The following is a 17,533-nucleotide window of genomic DNA, read 5'->3' as shown; positions in this document are numbered from 1 at the left end:
CAGTGCTTCTTGCGGAAATGCTATGCTGCTCCCGTTCGGGCAAAAGCCCTCTTGTGCAAATGCTTTTGTGCAAGAGGGCCAGTGTAGACAACGAGGTATTGTTTTGCGCAAAAAATTCCCGATCGCGAAAATGGCGATCGGGGCTTTCTTGCACAAAACCGCATCTAGATTGGTACGGATGCTTTTCCACAAAAAGTGCTTTTGCAGAAAAGCGTCTGTGCCAATCTAGACACTCTTTTCCGCAAATGCTTTTAATGGAAAACTTTTCCGTTAAAAGCATTTGCGGAAAATCATGCCAGTCTAGATGTAGCCACTTTGTCAGATGCATGTGACAAGGTTGTTCCACAAAAAATATAATTCACCCACATTACCCTAAGCCATATATATAAATAACATACCAGAATACAAACTGCTTTTTTTTTTTTATGTGCAAGGGGCCTACATTATAGTTACTGTGGGAACCATACATTTGAATGTCTTGCCTTTTGCATATTTAAATTCTCACTATAACATTGCAATGTTAGGATTTTTATTTTATTTTGTACTGAATTTTAAAGTGTTAGCATTTGCCTTCATTTCCACAGCACAGTCCCAGCCACTGAGTACCTGACTCAGCTCACAACTAAAAACACAGCATCAAATTTCCCAACCCAGTTAATTTGAAAGCCTGCCAAAATAGGTGAAAGACCTTATAAATATGTAAAGCAGGAAGTTCAAATTACACAGTCACTAAACCTCCAGTGATTGATTCCCTTTTTAAAACAATAAATATCCTTGAGAAAGTGGGACATTTGTACATATTTTTCACCATCCAACATCCCTAATGATGTCGTATGGAGTTTACACCGTGCATTGTACTTTTAGTATTGATTTTATTTTGGATTTCTACCACTTCCTGGAGGCCAAGGGGAGGCACGGTGGGAGGATCCAAAAAACTCAGTGCCACAGCCATTTTGTTTGTGGGCAGCATGGTAAAATTCTGTCAGTCAGTATAAGGAGGGGTTTTTAAACATTATTTAAGGAAAAACTATTCCTGCCACAGTGGATGTATCTGTTGAAATTAATATTATTTTAGTTATATTACAAGGTAGGTATTTAGATTTGTAAACAACTGAATATTCTCTGGGATTTAAGCCTCCCAATATCAAGGAGTCATGGATTTTGTTTCAGGCATGACTGGCTTTCTTGGATTCTATAATATTGTGAAAACATAATAATGTTGATATATTTCTTTTAAAATTGCATGAGACGTTTAGAAAACGTTGATTAATGTGTTTTTGGTAAAAACTTAAGGGGAGTAGGAGGAAAAATGGTAAAGCCTCTGGCTGAAGAAGGCTGAATTATTTCTGTGGCCCTTTTAAAGAGGTTTTTATTGAAATAGCAATGTAGACTTTTGAAGAGACTTGTTTTGCGTCGTCATTGACTGTGAAGCATAGACTTTGGTCATTTTGTTGGGTGTGTGTTTAAAATTCAAGTGTAAAATGGCACACTGCATTTTTTTCCAGGCTGCAGAAGGGGGAGAGCGGGGGATAGTGCAGACTGTAGGGACACTGCCCTCCTATCCAATCAGAACACGCCTGTTTGCCATTACAAAGTTGTTAACCCCAGAGTCTTCTGGCTCCTACTGCTTTTAATCTTTTTTGGATATTTCTCCGATTTTTCCAAACGCCCACAGACCCTCAAGAAAACCTCTTAATTCGCCCAGCGATCATGGAAGAAAGTACCACTTTCTATTTACAAAATATTCTAAAGATGTTTGGATATCGCTTTGCTGCATGGAGATGGCTGTTTGTAAGGGAACAAGTATACAGCCGATATTGTTACAGTCATTTTGCAAGGACTGTCCTTTTTGCCTCTTGGAAAGGTAAGTTTACAGTATTTTTTTAATTTGTTGCTATATTTCTGCGATTAATATCTAACAAAGGATTTTCGTTGTGTTACTTAGCAAAATATATCTTTGTATTTTTCTTTAGCTTTGATCTCGTGCGTATTCCAGTTAAAGCTGTCTAGTTAATTTCGATAAATAGTTTTGTTTCCGTCTTTAAGGTTTAATGTATTTGAAGCATAAACTGCACTTAAATTATGGCTAGGTGTATAAGAAATCAGATATTTTTAAGATGGACTTGTTTTGTAGGGAATGATAAATGTATGCATCGTTGTGTCTGTCTACACTCAATTTATAATTAATTAATTTTTATAGGGATATATTCATACATTTATTGTGACTGTAGCTAAAATAGTTTATTATGCCGTTTCTGATAGCACTTGATGGATTACTTTGATTCACACTACGGGGGGGGAGGACTGCCCTTGGTTTATGAAGGTGGAGATTGACATAACTTAATATAAACCCTGTTATGTCTGTTCCTAAACAGTGGCCTTTTTATTTGAAAATGAGCTCTCTTTTACAGCACTCAGCTCAAAGGCATATTTATATAAAGGCTCCTATTTAGCCACACTTCACAGAGATGTCTTGTTTTTCTCCGAGAAGGTGCAATTGGGAGACATTTTGTAATTTTTGGCATTTTTCTAGGCGCATTTTTTTTCACACGGTGGGAGATCTTTTTTGTTTTGCATTGATCTGTGTTGGTGGCGCTGTGGTGCTCTTAAACAATGTAAGTCCGTTTCACTAAGAGAGAGGGGGGTTGGGAGAAGGTGGGGCAAGATTTGATCTATTGTATCTTTTCATTTTCTTGTATTGAAGTAGGAGCAGTTTAGTCGCAAGGGCTCATTAAACTGTATTATTTAAATAGTGTGTGAACTATGGATGGGAACAAACATTTCCTCATAGCCTCTTTTTTGCATAATAAGAAAAGGGAGATTTTTTTAATCCCGTATCTTTAGAGATCAGTTTTCTTTTCTTCAGTAAGATAAGCCCCACCCCCAAAATGATCTTGCAGTGGCTTCAAAAGAAAAATGTTTAAATCATTTTACATACACATACTGGGGAAAGGTTTTGCTTGTACATTTTTCAGTGCAAGCTGGTCATTGTCTTCCAGTTGTAAAGTTTAATTATCAACTATGAAAATAATGTTTAATATGAAGGACCTACCTTTTCCTTGCACATCCACATCTTCTGTTAGGGTCTTTGGGAGTTCTGATCACGAATAAGGGATTGGGCCCTTTGTTTAATGTTACATATTTTCTACATGCAATTTAAAACCTACAATAGTTTTCTTCCCAATTCTGAAGCAAATGCATTAAAGGTTTTCTTTGTTTTTTTTAATTTCTGTTTTGTGACTAGAGCATGAGTAGACAAAAACATTGCATTGAATTTCTTCCTATACTTCAGAAAGACTGCAAATAGTCAAGCCTTCATAGGGCACAAAATATATGTATTGTATTGTTATTTGCAAACGTTTGTTTTGCTTATAAGAAAAAAAATCTTGGTGGGAAGATATAGTCAAGCATGAGAAATGTATACTTGAAGCAAAATAAAATATTAAAAACCACTAGTCCATTGTTTGGATTTGAAATAATCAGAACACAGCCTAGAAAACTCAACAGGTTAACCAATACATTTAAGTGTGGATAACAAAATATTTAAAAAAAGGAATTAAATTGCCTATTAACATAGAGTATTCTTGTGTAATTGACTGTTTATAACTTGACTTATGCACATGCTTTATATTTACATGTTTTCAATAATAAATTTGATGCTTGTCACATTTACAAATTATAAAATCGTTGCATCAGAAATATTGACTATATCTTCTAGAGTGGATTCTCTCTGTCCCTTCTAAACAGAACTTTACTGGTCCTCTAAACTTTTCTCTAAAGATCTAAATGCATATTTAAAACACATTTACTTACCAAAGGTCTTTTCCAATAACCTGAAGATATTTATTTGGGGTAAAACCCTGTGATATATAAATAGTTTTGTTTAAACTGTCCATGTATACATTTATGAGGTATTGATTCATCTGACTGCTTTGCTCAGGGAGGTGCAGTCTGAACCTTTCCCCTGTAGGGACATCTGCATCTCAGAAGACAGTGATCAGGGGTCAGATGGTGCAATCCAGGCTGCAAAAAAGCCCCAGTGGCATAGACTGGAAATGTTGCATCAGTGCATCTTGAAGCTGCCCTAGATACAGTACGTCGTTTTTGAGGCTGCACTAATCTGTTCTGGGTTACTTATATGAGATAGTAAAGATTGTGAATACTCTGCATCATTGAGACTCCACCTGTGGAGGGATTTTCTGCTATTAGAGATCAGTAGAAACAGCTATTTATTCTTGTATCAGTGAAAAATTATAAATCATCCTGTAAATAATAAAATTGCACCATCATTTTAGTAATATACTAAATTGAGACATTGAGGTGACATTAAGTGATTCCTTTGCACCATGTGTAGACTGCAGTAGAAATGTATTAAATGTAAATTCATTGAAGAATGTTTTATAATTGTGCAAGAAATAAGTCACAATCTTTGACAAATAATCTAAGTCTGTAGTCAAATCTCATACTTATGACAATTCTCAAAATATACAAAGATTTTAGAAGGAATGAAGGATTAATGCCTTCCAGAACTCTAAATATATAGTAGCCATTTTGAGAAGTAGAACTAATACAATAGTAGCAGATTTTAGAGTTAGCACACTGTTGAGATGAAGATAGGCAGTTTATATCTCTCCTTTATAGCTGATAACAGATTGACAACAACAGTATGACATCTGGTCACCTTCAGAAAAGCGAGAACATATTTATTTAAATTATATCTTGAATTACTTAAAAATGGGCAAAATTCATCCAGCAACTGCATTGAATAAAAATAAGTCAACATATCAACTTTCTACCATATTATCTATATTTTACCTTCTTATGAATTTTCTAAGATGTGGCTTCTGCCCTTGTAGACACTGGGTGTTTGTCTATGCTGCACGATTTTTGCGCAAGTAACTTTTTGCTGAAGAGATCTTCCGCAAAGACTTCTTGCGCAAAAGTGTGCCCACACTTCAAAAGCACATCGCAAAAGAAGGGATCTTTATTTCTTTTTTTACCCTCTTTCCATTCAAGGGAGGGCCAAGTTTAGTTTAATGAAGCCTATCCAGCCTTATCACTCCATCTTTGTGCAGATGCTCTTCTTAGGCTGTATAATGGAAATGGATACTGACTAAGTGAGAAGCCTGATCTTCTGCATCTAGTCACCTCCTCAGTTCTCTTCAGAGACTCTAGTGTCTTACTGGACACATGAACTCAATATAACAAATTCAATGTGATTGAAATTTCTCCACCATTTCCCAAAATGTGGCCCACTGGAATCTCTCCAGGTGTCTTCTAGTAGCAAACAATATTATCCAAAACCCCATTGGGGTAAGAGCCAACATCCTGACTTTCTCAGTGCTTCCTCATCAGATTCTCTGGTTTCTTACTTGCAGAAGGGACATGTCCTCACAGTTCAGTTTCTTGACTCTTAAGGGTCCATTCACTCTCAACAAGTTTTCAGAAGAAGAAACCTCTTTTCTTGCTCTATCAAGCCTCTTGAGCAAGACTCCATTTCCTCTCTTTTCTCGTTTCATAAAAGAGCTCAGTTTCTTCACCTCGTGTTCTCCACTTAACTACATGTCCAATAGTGATAAGTTCCAACAAATGGTCCTTTTGGAAGACAGACTTTAAACTGGAATCTTGTTCTCCTTTACCCAATATCAGGATATGATAGGTTCCAAGTATTTTTCTATTGCCTCAGAGCTGCAGATCCTAGGAGGAAGGATTTCCTGCTTATCTCCTCCAGTGTCATATTGGATGCTTGGTCCTTTGAGTAATTCAGGAGCACTACGTGACAGATATCCTATGCTTTCATCTGACTAGACAAGAGGTAAAGTAGTTGAAACCTCCCATCTTCTCAAGATTGGGTCCATCACATCTTTCTCCCTAGATGAGTTGGACAAATTGATCTACTCAAGATATTTTGTAGCCCACAAGAAGTCTGATTATTTGTGGTTATCCTACATTTGAAATGACTTTACTTCAGAACCAATATGATGGTTTGATAAATAATGTATGTGATTCATCCTGGTAGTGATCAATGAAGAGCAATTTTTGGCATCTATTGACTTCATGGCAGTGCACTTATGCATCACCGTAATTCTGGATCAATTCTTTCTTCAGTCAGAGAGCTGTGCTTCATTGAATCATACTGTGTTACTTTTGGGCATGCTTCTGCCTCTTTGACCACCTTCAGGATGATGGCAGAAATATCAACTGCATAATCCCTTGTCTAGGTCTGTTGATCATAGGAATCCAGTGGAGATATCAATGTGTAGGTGACTACACAATTAACCGATAAACCTGGGCTTATCAGTTAATCCTGTTAACTGCACGCATTCCCCACCCTCTTGCTGCCTCTATTAGAAGCTGCAAGGAGGGGGAGGTGGTGGCTGTGGGGAGCTGGCTTTTTAATGGTCCCTCTGATAGAGAGGCAGCAGTGCGGAGGATGAGGGGAGCAGGAAGGAACTGATACATGTGGGGAACTGGCTCCACGGACACCCTCCTCCCCCACTGCCTCCTACAGAGGCAGCGGGGCAGGAAGGCAGGCGAGAGCCAGTGCTGGGGGAGAACTGGCCCCTGCGGGGCCCACCACAGGCAGTGGCTGCACCTGCCAGCTGGAGCAGTCCTGTCAATGGCACTCTTTCCCGGACCTCTCTGCCCCTCACCTAGCACAGATTACACAATGACTCCCTGGGAACCTGCAGTGTATTAAGCACTAGGATTTTTAGCAGTTACAAGGTTACATTTTTAAACAACTTTTTACATCCCTTGTATGTATTATATGACCTGATCTTATCCCCTTGGGTCAGTTCCATGTAGAAAAGAGCAAGAAAAGGCTTAGAGGGAAATCTTCTTTTTCTTCAAAGAAGGTCTAAGAAGAGAGGTTCAGTGCTTTAGGGGTTAGAAGGTTTTTCAAGGTTGCTCAAACCTACAATCACAAATGAAATCCCTGGGTTAACTGTGAAAACCAAAGGATTCTTTTAAAGCCTCTGTTTAAAATCCTTTTTATCCTGGTATCTTTTAACCTCCTGTTATGGAAAGTGGTCATTGCTTCAGCAAAATATGCAAGGCACAATGCTTGGTAGCTTTGGCTTGTGACCCTCACTACTTCAGATTCCAAACAAATAAAATAGCCCTATGCAATTGTTCTAGCTATCTCCTTATTCCAGGAAGTTTCTAGCAACTTCCTTATTCCATCTCAACCAAGAAACTTCTGTTCCTAATATTTGTCCAAATTCCAAAAGCCATAAAATGGCACTCTGTCATTCTCTGGGTGTCTGGAGATTTTTGAAGATTTGCTTTTTTCATTCTTTCATAATTTCCCATCTTTGCTCATCATATTTTATGGGGCCCCCATAAAAGGCAGAGTAATTGTAAATAATTCTTGTCATACTTAATGGCTGTCTAGACTGCCCAGTTTTTCCGGAAAATCAGCCACTTTTCCGGAAAAACTTGCCAGCTGTCTACACTGGCTGCTTGAATTTCCGCAAAAGCACTGACGATCTCATGTAAGATTGTCAGTGTTCTTGCGGAAATAGTATGCTGCTCCCGTTCGGGCAAAAGTCCTTTTGCGCAAAAGTTTTGCCCAAAAGGGCCAGTGTAGACAGCCCAGATTTGTTTTCCGCAAAAAAGCCCCGATCACGAAAATGGCGATCGGGGCTTTTTTGCGGAAAAGCACGTCTAGATTGGCACGGACTCTTTTCCGCAAAAAGTGCTCTTGTGGAAAAGCGTCCGTGCCAATTTAGACACTCTGTTCCGAAAATGCTTTTAACGGAAAACTTTTCCGTTAAAAGCATTTCCGGAAAATCATGCCAGTCTAGACGTAGCCAATCAGTTTCTGCATCCAGCTCTATTCCAAAGCTAGCTTCTTCCATCAGAAATCGCATAACATTCTTAGTACAGTAAACTTCCGATAATCCGGCACCTTTAGGACCCAGGGGGTGCCGGATTATCAGATATGCTGGACTATCGGAAGGGGGGGGCTGCGCCCCTTGGCGCTGCAGGACCAACCTGGCAGCACCCCAGCTGCTCTGCCCCAGACTTCCCCAAGTCAGCCGCTGCTGAAACTGACCAGTGGCTGAATCGGGGAAGCCGGGGACAGAGCAGCTCCAATTATCCAGCTGCCCAGAGCACTTCCGGGTTCCAGATGGTGCCAGACCATCAGGAGTGCCGGACCATTGGATACTGGACTAGTGAAGTTTTACTGTAATGAGGTTTTCTTGGGCTTCGGCTGAACAAGCCTCCCTGGATGAGCTTCATGAAGCCACAGTCCAGCTCTGTTAATGTTTTCAGGGCACTACCATTTGGAATTTACTGCCTCACCTCATGTGGGACATGCTTATGGGGGTCTTTCAGAGTATCTGCAAGTACCCCTAGTTGAAGGTAGCATACATGGGTATCTTAGTGGTGTTGTCATCCTCTTGGCACTTTAAGTTTGCAGCCAGATCCTGTGGTTTCTAGAACTCTCCCACTCTAAATTAGAGTACTGCTAAACAAACCTTGTGATGGAAAACACATTTTATCTTACTGTTTGTTTTCGGAGATACATTACCGATATAGATTTCCCCCATCCAACTTGTTTCACTAGACATGATCACTCCTATAAAATAGGAAATTAAAGTTAGGATTAAATTGTCACAGTTTGAGAAGCTCTATGCTAGCAGACAGCACCAGAGGATGACAAGTAGGTCCCAAAATTTTCTCAATTCAAATTTATTTCCTGACTGACATCCTGGAAAGCAATTAATAGTAAGATAAATTTGTCTTTGTTTCAAATTTAATTAGCATATTTCTTTATCAGATATTGTATTAAAAGAGCTACACTGTATTCATGAATTGCAGTGTTGCCTATTACTTTTGTCATCTTACCCATGTGGCAGTCTTTTTATTGTAAGCTTCTACTTTCAAAGATGTATTGTGCTGAACTTCAATATGTTAACATCTGCTGTGTTTTGGAGGGTAGCAAAACTTGGCCAAAAAGACTCCAAACCCAAAAGGAGGGGTTGCAAATTTGCAACCCCTCCCAGCTTGATATTGTCTGCAAACTTAATAATTGTACTCTCTATGGCATCATCTAAATTGTTGATGAAGATACTGAACAGAACCAGTCCCAAAACAGACCCCTGCACAACACCACTTGTTATGCTCTTCCAGCGTGATTGTGAACCATTAATAACTAATAAGTACTCTCTGAGAATGGTTATCCAGTCAGTTATGCATCTACCTGATAGCATCTTTTAAAATAAAAATTTAAAAAAGAAAAAGTTACTCTTAGCAGTGTGCCTTGCTTCTACATCTCTGAACTTATGTAATACTAAAATAAGTAAGTTGTCATGCATTCTTCTCAAAGAAAACTCTCTCAACTTTGTATGATTACTAGAGGTATCTTTTGTAAATATGATAATTTCTAGATACATCAGTGCAAATCTTGGGTGGCAGTAATTAAAAGTGAATTTTCTTTTAACCTCTTTGGAAGTCACACTTGCAAAATGGCTATAGCAGTGATCACCAACCAGTGGATCAGGATCTACTGGTAGATCTTGGAGCCTCTGACCGGTGATCCTGACTAGTTTGGCTGGGAAGCTATTGAGTGCTGGCACTTCAACTGCCCTGCCGCTCCTGCCCAGAGTCTCAGAGCTACTCCCTAGGAGCCTCCTGCTTGTTGTGCAGGTTGCAGGAGACAAAGGCAGGGGGCACTGATGTCCCTTTGTCCCCCTCCTCTGGACCCCATCTTCACAGAGTAAGGAGGATGGGGCCTTAGTAAAGATGTGCAGCAGGGACAGGGCCTTGGAGAAGGGGCAGGGCAGAGGAACTTGGGTGAGAGGTAGATCTTGGACTGACAAATTTAAAAAATGATCTTGTGCTTAAAAAAGTTGGAGTCCACTGATGTTTTGCATCTTGACACTGATTGTCCTTTATTTTTCAGAATTTAAACTTTCATTTTTTGATTGTCCCTCTGGATATTTGCAGATAGGCAATGACAATTGGTCAGATCAGTTGCCAATATAGTTCACATATGAAGCAAAAAAGGCAAAAATGGGTTTTCCAGTATTGTTTTGTAATTAAATAATATGCAGATTTGAGCTAGATCTAGTATAGCACATGGACTAAAGTTGAACCTACAATTAAATCAAAATAAAGTATTAAAATAACTACAGTTGTATATTTGAAACTTTCTGAACACAGCACATTTTTACTGCTTATGAACAGTTCAGTAGCTATTTTAAAAATTTGAATAATTTGAATAAAATAGTGATATAGATTTTTCTAATAGTATTTCATTTGTCCAGTTTGGATCTATAGCAGTAATTTAATATTATTGCAAGTAACAGTTTAGGCTGAGAGGTATGATGAATACAGTTTGTGAGTAAAAATTACCCCTGTTCTAAGCCGAGTGCTACCCCTGAATTTCTGTGGCCGTAGGCAACTAACTTCACAGTCTCATACTTTCCATTTTTAAAACTGAAATAATACCTCACAGTAGTGTTGGACATCCATGTTTGTGAAGAACTACAGTAGAATCTCAGCATTACAAACACCTCAGGAATGAGGGTTGCTTGTAACTCTGAAATGTTTGTAACTGCACAAAATGTTGTTCTTTTAAAAGTTTATAATTGAACATTGACTAGCTGCTTTGAAACTTCAGCATTTAAACATTTTTAATTTAAATGAAACAAGCACAGAAACAGCTTCCTCACATTGTCAAATATTTTTAAGCTTTAATTTAACAAAGTATTATAACTTGCTTTTTTTCCTCTGCTGCCGCCTGATTACATATTTCAGTTCCAAATGGTGTGTCATTGATCAGTCAGTTCATAACTGAGGTACTATATGAACATTTAAAATACTATAAATACGAAGTACTACTGAATTATTCATGACTGTACTATTACAAAAAAATAGCTTGAGTTAAACAATGTGCAAATTTTCCTGAAAGTTAGATCAGAGACTCATTTACACAAAATTACAATAGTCTTGATATGATGCTTATCAACAATGAGACTGGATAAAAATTCAATACAAAAAGCTAAAACAGTAATGCTTTTTTAAAAAAGATGTGTTGTAGTTAAAATAGTTACCACAAAAATCTTTATATTACCTGAATACACATTTTTGATGAAGCAAGAATATAATGTAAAAAATGAAGCATAAAATTTCATCAGTGTATCCTTTACATGCAACCATATCGTAACTAGAATCTAAAGACTGCTACACCAGTTCCAGAAGGGGTACTATTTAAATTGAGACTTGCCAGGAAATGTTATTTTGAAAAGGTCAGATGTAGAAATCTTGCTAGCTCCAGAGAGATGTGTTTTGTGGTTTAAACTACTGTATCTAACCTGTGCAGTTCTTGTTAACAATAGGAATCTATCAAAGCAGGGGTTCCCAAACTTTTTGACACGGGGACCAGTAAATCCATTCACGAATTTTTGGAGGACCAGTAATGTTCATTTGCATATTTGCATATTCATTAATCAAATGATGACTATTCAAATAAGTTGTTTCTGGTCCTCCCAAATCTCCCAGTGTCAGCTTTAGCAAAGCTTTTGATATGGTCACCCACAATATTCTTGCCAGAAAGTTAAGGAATATGGATTGGATAAATGGGCTGTAAGACAGACAGAAAGCTGGTTAGACCAGGGTTTCCCAAACTTTTTACTTTAATTGGAACCCTTTTTTTTTTCAGTTCTGCTTTTTGCAGCCCAAAAATATAAACACATGAAAAACAAACTGAGAAAATACCAGACATATAACATGTCTGGTATTTTCTCAGTAGGTAAGTTGTATTATTACTAGATGTATCAGTTTGTAGTTTCGAACTGCCTGGCTGGTAAATGTGCTCAGGCTGCATGAGTGTGTCTACCAGCCAGATAGTTCGCAACTGCTCAAGACGGGAAGGGGGGGGGGGGGAGAGAAGAGGGGAGAGACAGAATTCCTGTGCTGGACTAACTTGTGCTTTGTGGATGGGAGGGGAGGGGGGAATGAGGTCAGGTCAGTCCCACTCCCTGCAGGCAGATTGATTCCTCTCCCCTGCTCCCCTTGCTGCGCCTCTGGCAAGCCCCACTTCCCCCAACCCCCTCCCGGGCAGCCAGTTCTCCCCCACTTCTCCTCCCAATCTCCCTTGGCCAGCCCCGCTGCCTGTGTCCAGCCCTCCTACCAGCGGCCGCTTCTCCCACCCCGTCCACATCTTCCCTGGCCAGCTCCCAGCCCCCAACCTCACGCCCCCCGGCAGCCCTGCTTCCACCAGCCCCCCAATCTCCCCAGCCTGCTCTGCTTCCCCCGTCCAGTTCTGCTTCCGGTGGCCAGCTCTCCCCTCCTCTTCACCCCAGAATCCCCTGGCACCTGCACCTTCCCTTAGCCCTGCACCCTCCTGGTGCTTCCCTTTGCCTTCTTTTTCCCTAATACCCACCCCCTCACCACTCTCTGCCCCATTCCCCTCCTGCCCTTCTGTGCTCTCTCACACGATTTCCTCCATCCTGACCTTCCTCATGCCCACCCCTTCTTTCAAGCCTTCTCCCAGCACCTCCCCCATCCAGTGCCCTTCCCCTCTCCTCTCCCAGCATCACCCTGTCCCCCTCCCACTGACACCTCCCCTCCTGCCCTTTCCCTCATGGTCTGCACTTGGCCCCCTGCCATTTGTCTCTCCTGCACCTCTGTCCCTTGGTGCCTTTCCCTCCCCCGCCCAAGCCCCTTCTCCTTCCACCCCTCCCCCACGCCTCTCCGCACCGCCGCCGCATAAGCTGGTTCCCTACCTTCTCCTTCCATGTTGCGGGGCCAGAGTCCGCACTCAGGCCCCGGAGGATGAACCCGGAGCCAGCCAGCCCCCACAACGTGCCTCCCGCAGGTTTCAAAACCCCGGGCCATGATGTCACGTCACGTCTGGGCATCCTCCCCGCCCACGTGCAACGCCGCCTATTGGCGGCAGGCGGCGAGGAGCTGCGTGCGGCAGGGAAGGTGCAGGGCCGAGGGGAATGCTCTGGGGGCAGGGTGGGAGGACGCGCGGAGAGGCCGGTGGGGGGGGGGATCCGGGGCTCGCTCCAGGCAGAGCCAGAGAGAGACCCAGCTCCATGTAGTGTTGGAGCAGGGCCCCGGCTCTTAACTCGCTGGCACTTCCGGGTGCAGGGGCATGAGCAGCCACCAGGCACGCTGAGGCCCGGTACTGGGCCGCGGACCATAGTTTGGGAAACGCTATATCAAAGTATTCTTACAACTTTCCAAAACATTATTTTCACTGTTTATTAAATATTTAGCAGTTAAATTAGTTTTCATGTGAAAAACATCTTTCCTTCATTACTCAGGAATTCCAGTAAAATAAATGTCCGGGGGAAGAGGAAGGGCTTTATTATATAGTAGTTCCAAACATAAATAGTTGGTCAAGTTTTAGGTAAACTAACCTTGAGCCTGTAACTTGATATGTATGGATGGAGCTAATCGCAGGATATGCTCCCTTAACAGCTCACCATGAACTCTGTTCTTTTCAATACTACGTTTAGATATACTTAACGTGTGTCCGTGACAGCTTCAAAACACAAATTATTTTAATTTTCATAAACATGACTTTTGAAACATTTTTAATTACATGAATTAAATATTTGGAGAGGAATACTGATGTTGCAAATTGTTCCTGTACTAATATAAAGTTGTTTGTTCTCACTCTGAATAGTTCATACAACATATTGTTGTTTTTTAGTGGTTTACATTTATTTAGAAAAAGGACAACATTTTAAACTGGTGCTTTCATTGTGTTGATAGAATACAAGCAAAATGGAAAGAGGATTCTTACTGGCAAATAAAAAAGGAAGATAAATGCACATAGGTCAGTCAGGAGTCAGATGAATTACTGAGCAGCTTCAACGCCAAGAACAAGTTATTGTTGTGAAGCAGGAATTCTCAAACTTGATTGCACCATATCTCCTTTCTGACAAGGAAACTTACTATAGGACCACAAGGAAGGGGACTGAAGACTGAGCTCCTCCAATTCCCATAGCCCAGGGCAGAGAGCAAAGCTGAAGCCCAAGCGCGTTAACCCCTGTTGGGCTTTAGCCCTCCGTAATGGAGCTTAGGGTTCAGTTTTGTTCTTGGGCTGGGAGGGGTTCATGATTTGGCCCTAGGTGGTAGGGCTTGAGCTTTGGCACTGGACCCAAGCAAGTCTAATGCCAGCTGTGGCAATCTCATTAAAACAGAATCGTGATCCACTTTGAGATCCCGGCCCACAGTTTGAGAACCGCTGCTATAGAACAGTGGTGGGGAACTGTTACATGTGGCCTATCGAGGTTCTACGTGTGACCTGTGTGACCCACAATACATTTTGTTTACCATTGCCTACATGCAGAGTTGTCACATTCCTCTGGCTTCAATCTGCATAGGGTTTTTTTCCTACTAGTATTATTAAAGTGACACACACATAAAATGAGCAGATGAAGCGAGGGTGCATGCTGATTGTGTGTAACATTGGATGTGAGAGCTGTGCACTAACTCTGTATCCAGTAAGCACTGCTACAGTACAATCAGCTCACGCTGCAAAATTCTAGTCAGCAAAACTACCCTATCCTAGGAGACTGTCTTGGTTATGACAACTTGCGGCCTACTGAGATGAAGGAGGGCCACTCCTGCGGCCCACACTAACCTAGGTTGCCCATCACTGCTGTAGAAAAACAGGAAAGAAGGTCATAACTCTATCAGTTATTTTATAGTAATATATATTCTATAGAGAATATACCATAGTTATCTACATGGTTTTTAATCATGCCTTTCCCCATCTTTGTGTATCACAGCTATGTCAATTGTGTAACTTATTTTGAAATAGCTTATTTCAAAATTGGAAGTGTCAACACAGCACTTATTTCGAATTAGAGCACTCTTCCTCCAACATCCCTTACTCCTCATACAGTGAGGGCTAAAGGAGTCGGAGTAAGAAGTCCTCCAGCTTGACAGTATTTTAACATTTTGAAATAACTGTCTGCTGTGTAGATGTACTCTTAAATAGTAGAGAGAGTTTAGGTCCTAAAGTACTGTGTAGGTATGTGAGATAGCGTGTAATTGAATTACATGTTAGCAGTTACATAACATAGTCCCCAGAGGTGGGGCCAGCAGCCAGTGTGCTCCCAGCTCTACTGCTGGAGAGTCCCTTGCCACCCTGTTGTCTCTCTATCAGAGGCAGCAGCATGGGGTGGCAGGTATGAGCTGGTCCACAAGGAGAGCCAATTTAAATACCAGCTCCCCACAGACTGGCTCCTACCTGCTGCCCCGTACTGCCGCTTCTCCCTGCTCCGTGCTGCTGCCTTTGATAGAGGCAGCATCTTGGAGCTGATCCTTAAGAGCTGGCTCCTCCCTCCTCCCCCAATCTGTAGGAGGCAGAAAGAGGGAGTAAGCAGGTCTGTGGAGCCATATTGGCTCCTGCCTGCCCCGCTCACCCTCTGTGCTGCTGCCTCTATCCAAGGCAGCAGCGTGGGGGGGGGGGGGAAGAGGGAGGCAGGCAGATCCAGTGCTCGTGGGGAGCCAGCTTAAAACTGGCTCCCCACAGGCACTGTCTTATCCGTTAATTGTGTACTCAATCTTCACATTGACATCCCTAGTATCGTGTATAAATTAGTGCACGTTTTCAGAATAACTAACATTACTGTTCTTCGATGGACATTTAAAACATCCATTAGTGTTCATCGGGCAACTTTTATCAGCTCTCCTTTCTGTCATTCTGTCTAGTTCAAAAGCCAATACTAGAGCAAGGTTTCTCTCCCCCTCCCTCCCGCATTTTAAAGCATTCATTAAAGAATGGATAAAAGCAACTTTCTTTAACTTTATCCTTTATGTCTCAGGCTTTTTTACCTCAATTTATAGGATGTAAAAGCTATCTACATTTTTAAAATCTGTTATCAGTCAGACCCTTTTTATCAGAGCAAATCAGGAAAATTCACTGTCCATCTTGCCTCTGACATACACCTTTGCTGTCAGTATCTCAGTAATTGTTGTTGTTTATTTACCAAAAGCCCTATATTTCACAGTTCAGATCATTGTTCTCTATGATTGCAACACAAAGACATGGAGATGGTGAAGACTTTCAATTTCAGATGGAACTGGCACTGGCAACAAATATGCATCATCTCTTATTTTTAATCAAAAAGGTCTTTGCAGATGAGAGAGTATATTGTTAAAGATACCCCCTCACACACAAAAGAGCTTTTGTTTCTTGCAAAAATAATACTAACTTAATTTTCCAAACAGAGAGAATTCTATACCATGATTAGCTCTTTTTAAATGTGTGATAGTAATTTTTGGATCAGCTTAAAACACCATAGAAATACATAAAGGTTATATATAGAACAGTCACTACTTCAAAGATACTATTCACTTCTGATATTACTTTGCTGAACAAAACAAGCTACATAGTGTAATAGGATAAGACATTTCTTTTTCCTACATGATAAAATTTTGGTAGAAATATACTTGCTGCTGTTTTTACTTTAGCTTATTAATAAACAAGTAAACAAAAGGAAAAAACTTATCACCTTTTGTATGACAATATAATTACACATCTTGAATTTCTAAGTGAAACCTCTGCAAATGTCCATATTTTTCAAAGTATCCCTGGAACTAATGATTGAGGAGGATAGGTCCTGCTGTCTGCTATAATTAAAGGCAGGATACCAGGCTAGATACCAGTAAGGCAATTCCTATTTTACCTACATTGAAGACTCCAGAAATGGCAGCATTTGAAAGGAAGCTATACATTATCACTGAACTTCAAACAACCTGTATTGTAAATGCTGCCTCTGAATGGTTCTTCACACATTTCCATGCTGTAATCTGCTCAGAGCAGAAATCCTGAATTTAAGTAAAGATGTCATATGATTTTAGTCAATATCAAAATTATCATGTCAACTATAGTTTAAAAGAGCCACGTTCAGCAAATTATTTATAGTAACTTGAGGATTAATAGTTGTCATCTGTCTGCAGCAAAAGTTCTTTTTCTGGGATATGTCAATTGTTTCCCAAAGAGTTTCAGTACCAACAGTACCCTGTTCGTGCCCAAGTGGTATATCATATTGTATACACTTGTTTAAACTTCACAAGAGTTAATAAGGACTGAATATCTTTCCTTTATTAAGAATGGCATATCCTTTATATTTTTATTATTTAGATTTCCTGATGTTAATGGGAAAAAGGGGTTACATTTTATTGGGGTACCTTCTGGTTAACTGCCTGATATGTTTCAGCACATGCTCTAGTACTGATAAATGCCAATGTACCCACACATTTCACAGCTAACAATAAAATTTGGAAGAAAAACTTTGCATGCATAAAAGCTGAAACTTGTGTACTGATAATTTATACGAGAAATGTATAAACTGCTGTGCTTTGGCACAGGTATCAGCTTCTAGAGGGCAGCTTGCAGCTATGTAAAATAAGATATTTCTATGCCAAACCCCCTCCCGCTCCTCCTCCCCCACACTAAAATTTCTTTTTCTACCAGTAATGTTTAATACATGACTATCATATGACTGAGGTGAAGAAGTTGTCCAGGGCGGGTAGGGGGTGTTTACCTCAC

At 40.5% G+C, this 17,533-nt stretch overlaps 1 protein-coding gene across 1 annotated transcript in view; it reads left to right on the top strand.

The window, feature by feature from the left end:
* Window positions 1-936: 936 nt before the first annotated feature.
* The window catches only part of EPC1 (enhancer of polycomb 1), a 138,333-nt gene continuing 121,736 nt past the window's right edge, over window positions 937-17,533 (top strand). Inside the window, exons 1-2 of the mRNA XM_025184459.3 lie at window positions 937-1,087; window positions 1,676-1,864. The gene's annotated coding sequence lies outside the window, so the exon portion shown is untranslated. The remainder of the gene's footprint in view (window positions 1,088-1,675; window positions 1,865-17,533) is intronic.

The sequence above is a fragment of the Pelodiscus sinensis genome, chromosome 2 (assembly GCF_052426305.1).
Source record: "Pelodiscus sinensis isolate ZL-2025 chromosome 2, ASM5242630v1, whole genome shotgun sequence".
Classification (NCBI taxonomy): Eukaryota; Metazoa; Chordata; order Testudines; family Trionychidae; genus Pelodiscus; species Pelodiscus sinensis.
Note: the sequence above shows the minus strand (reverse complement) of the source record. Positions and strands in the feature narration are given on the sequence as shown.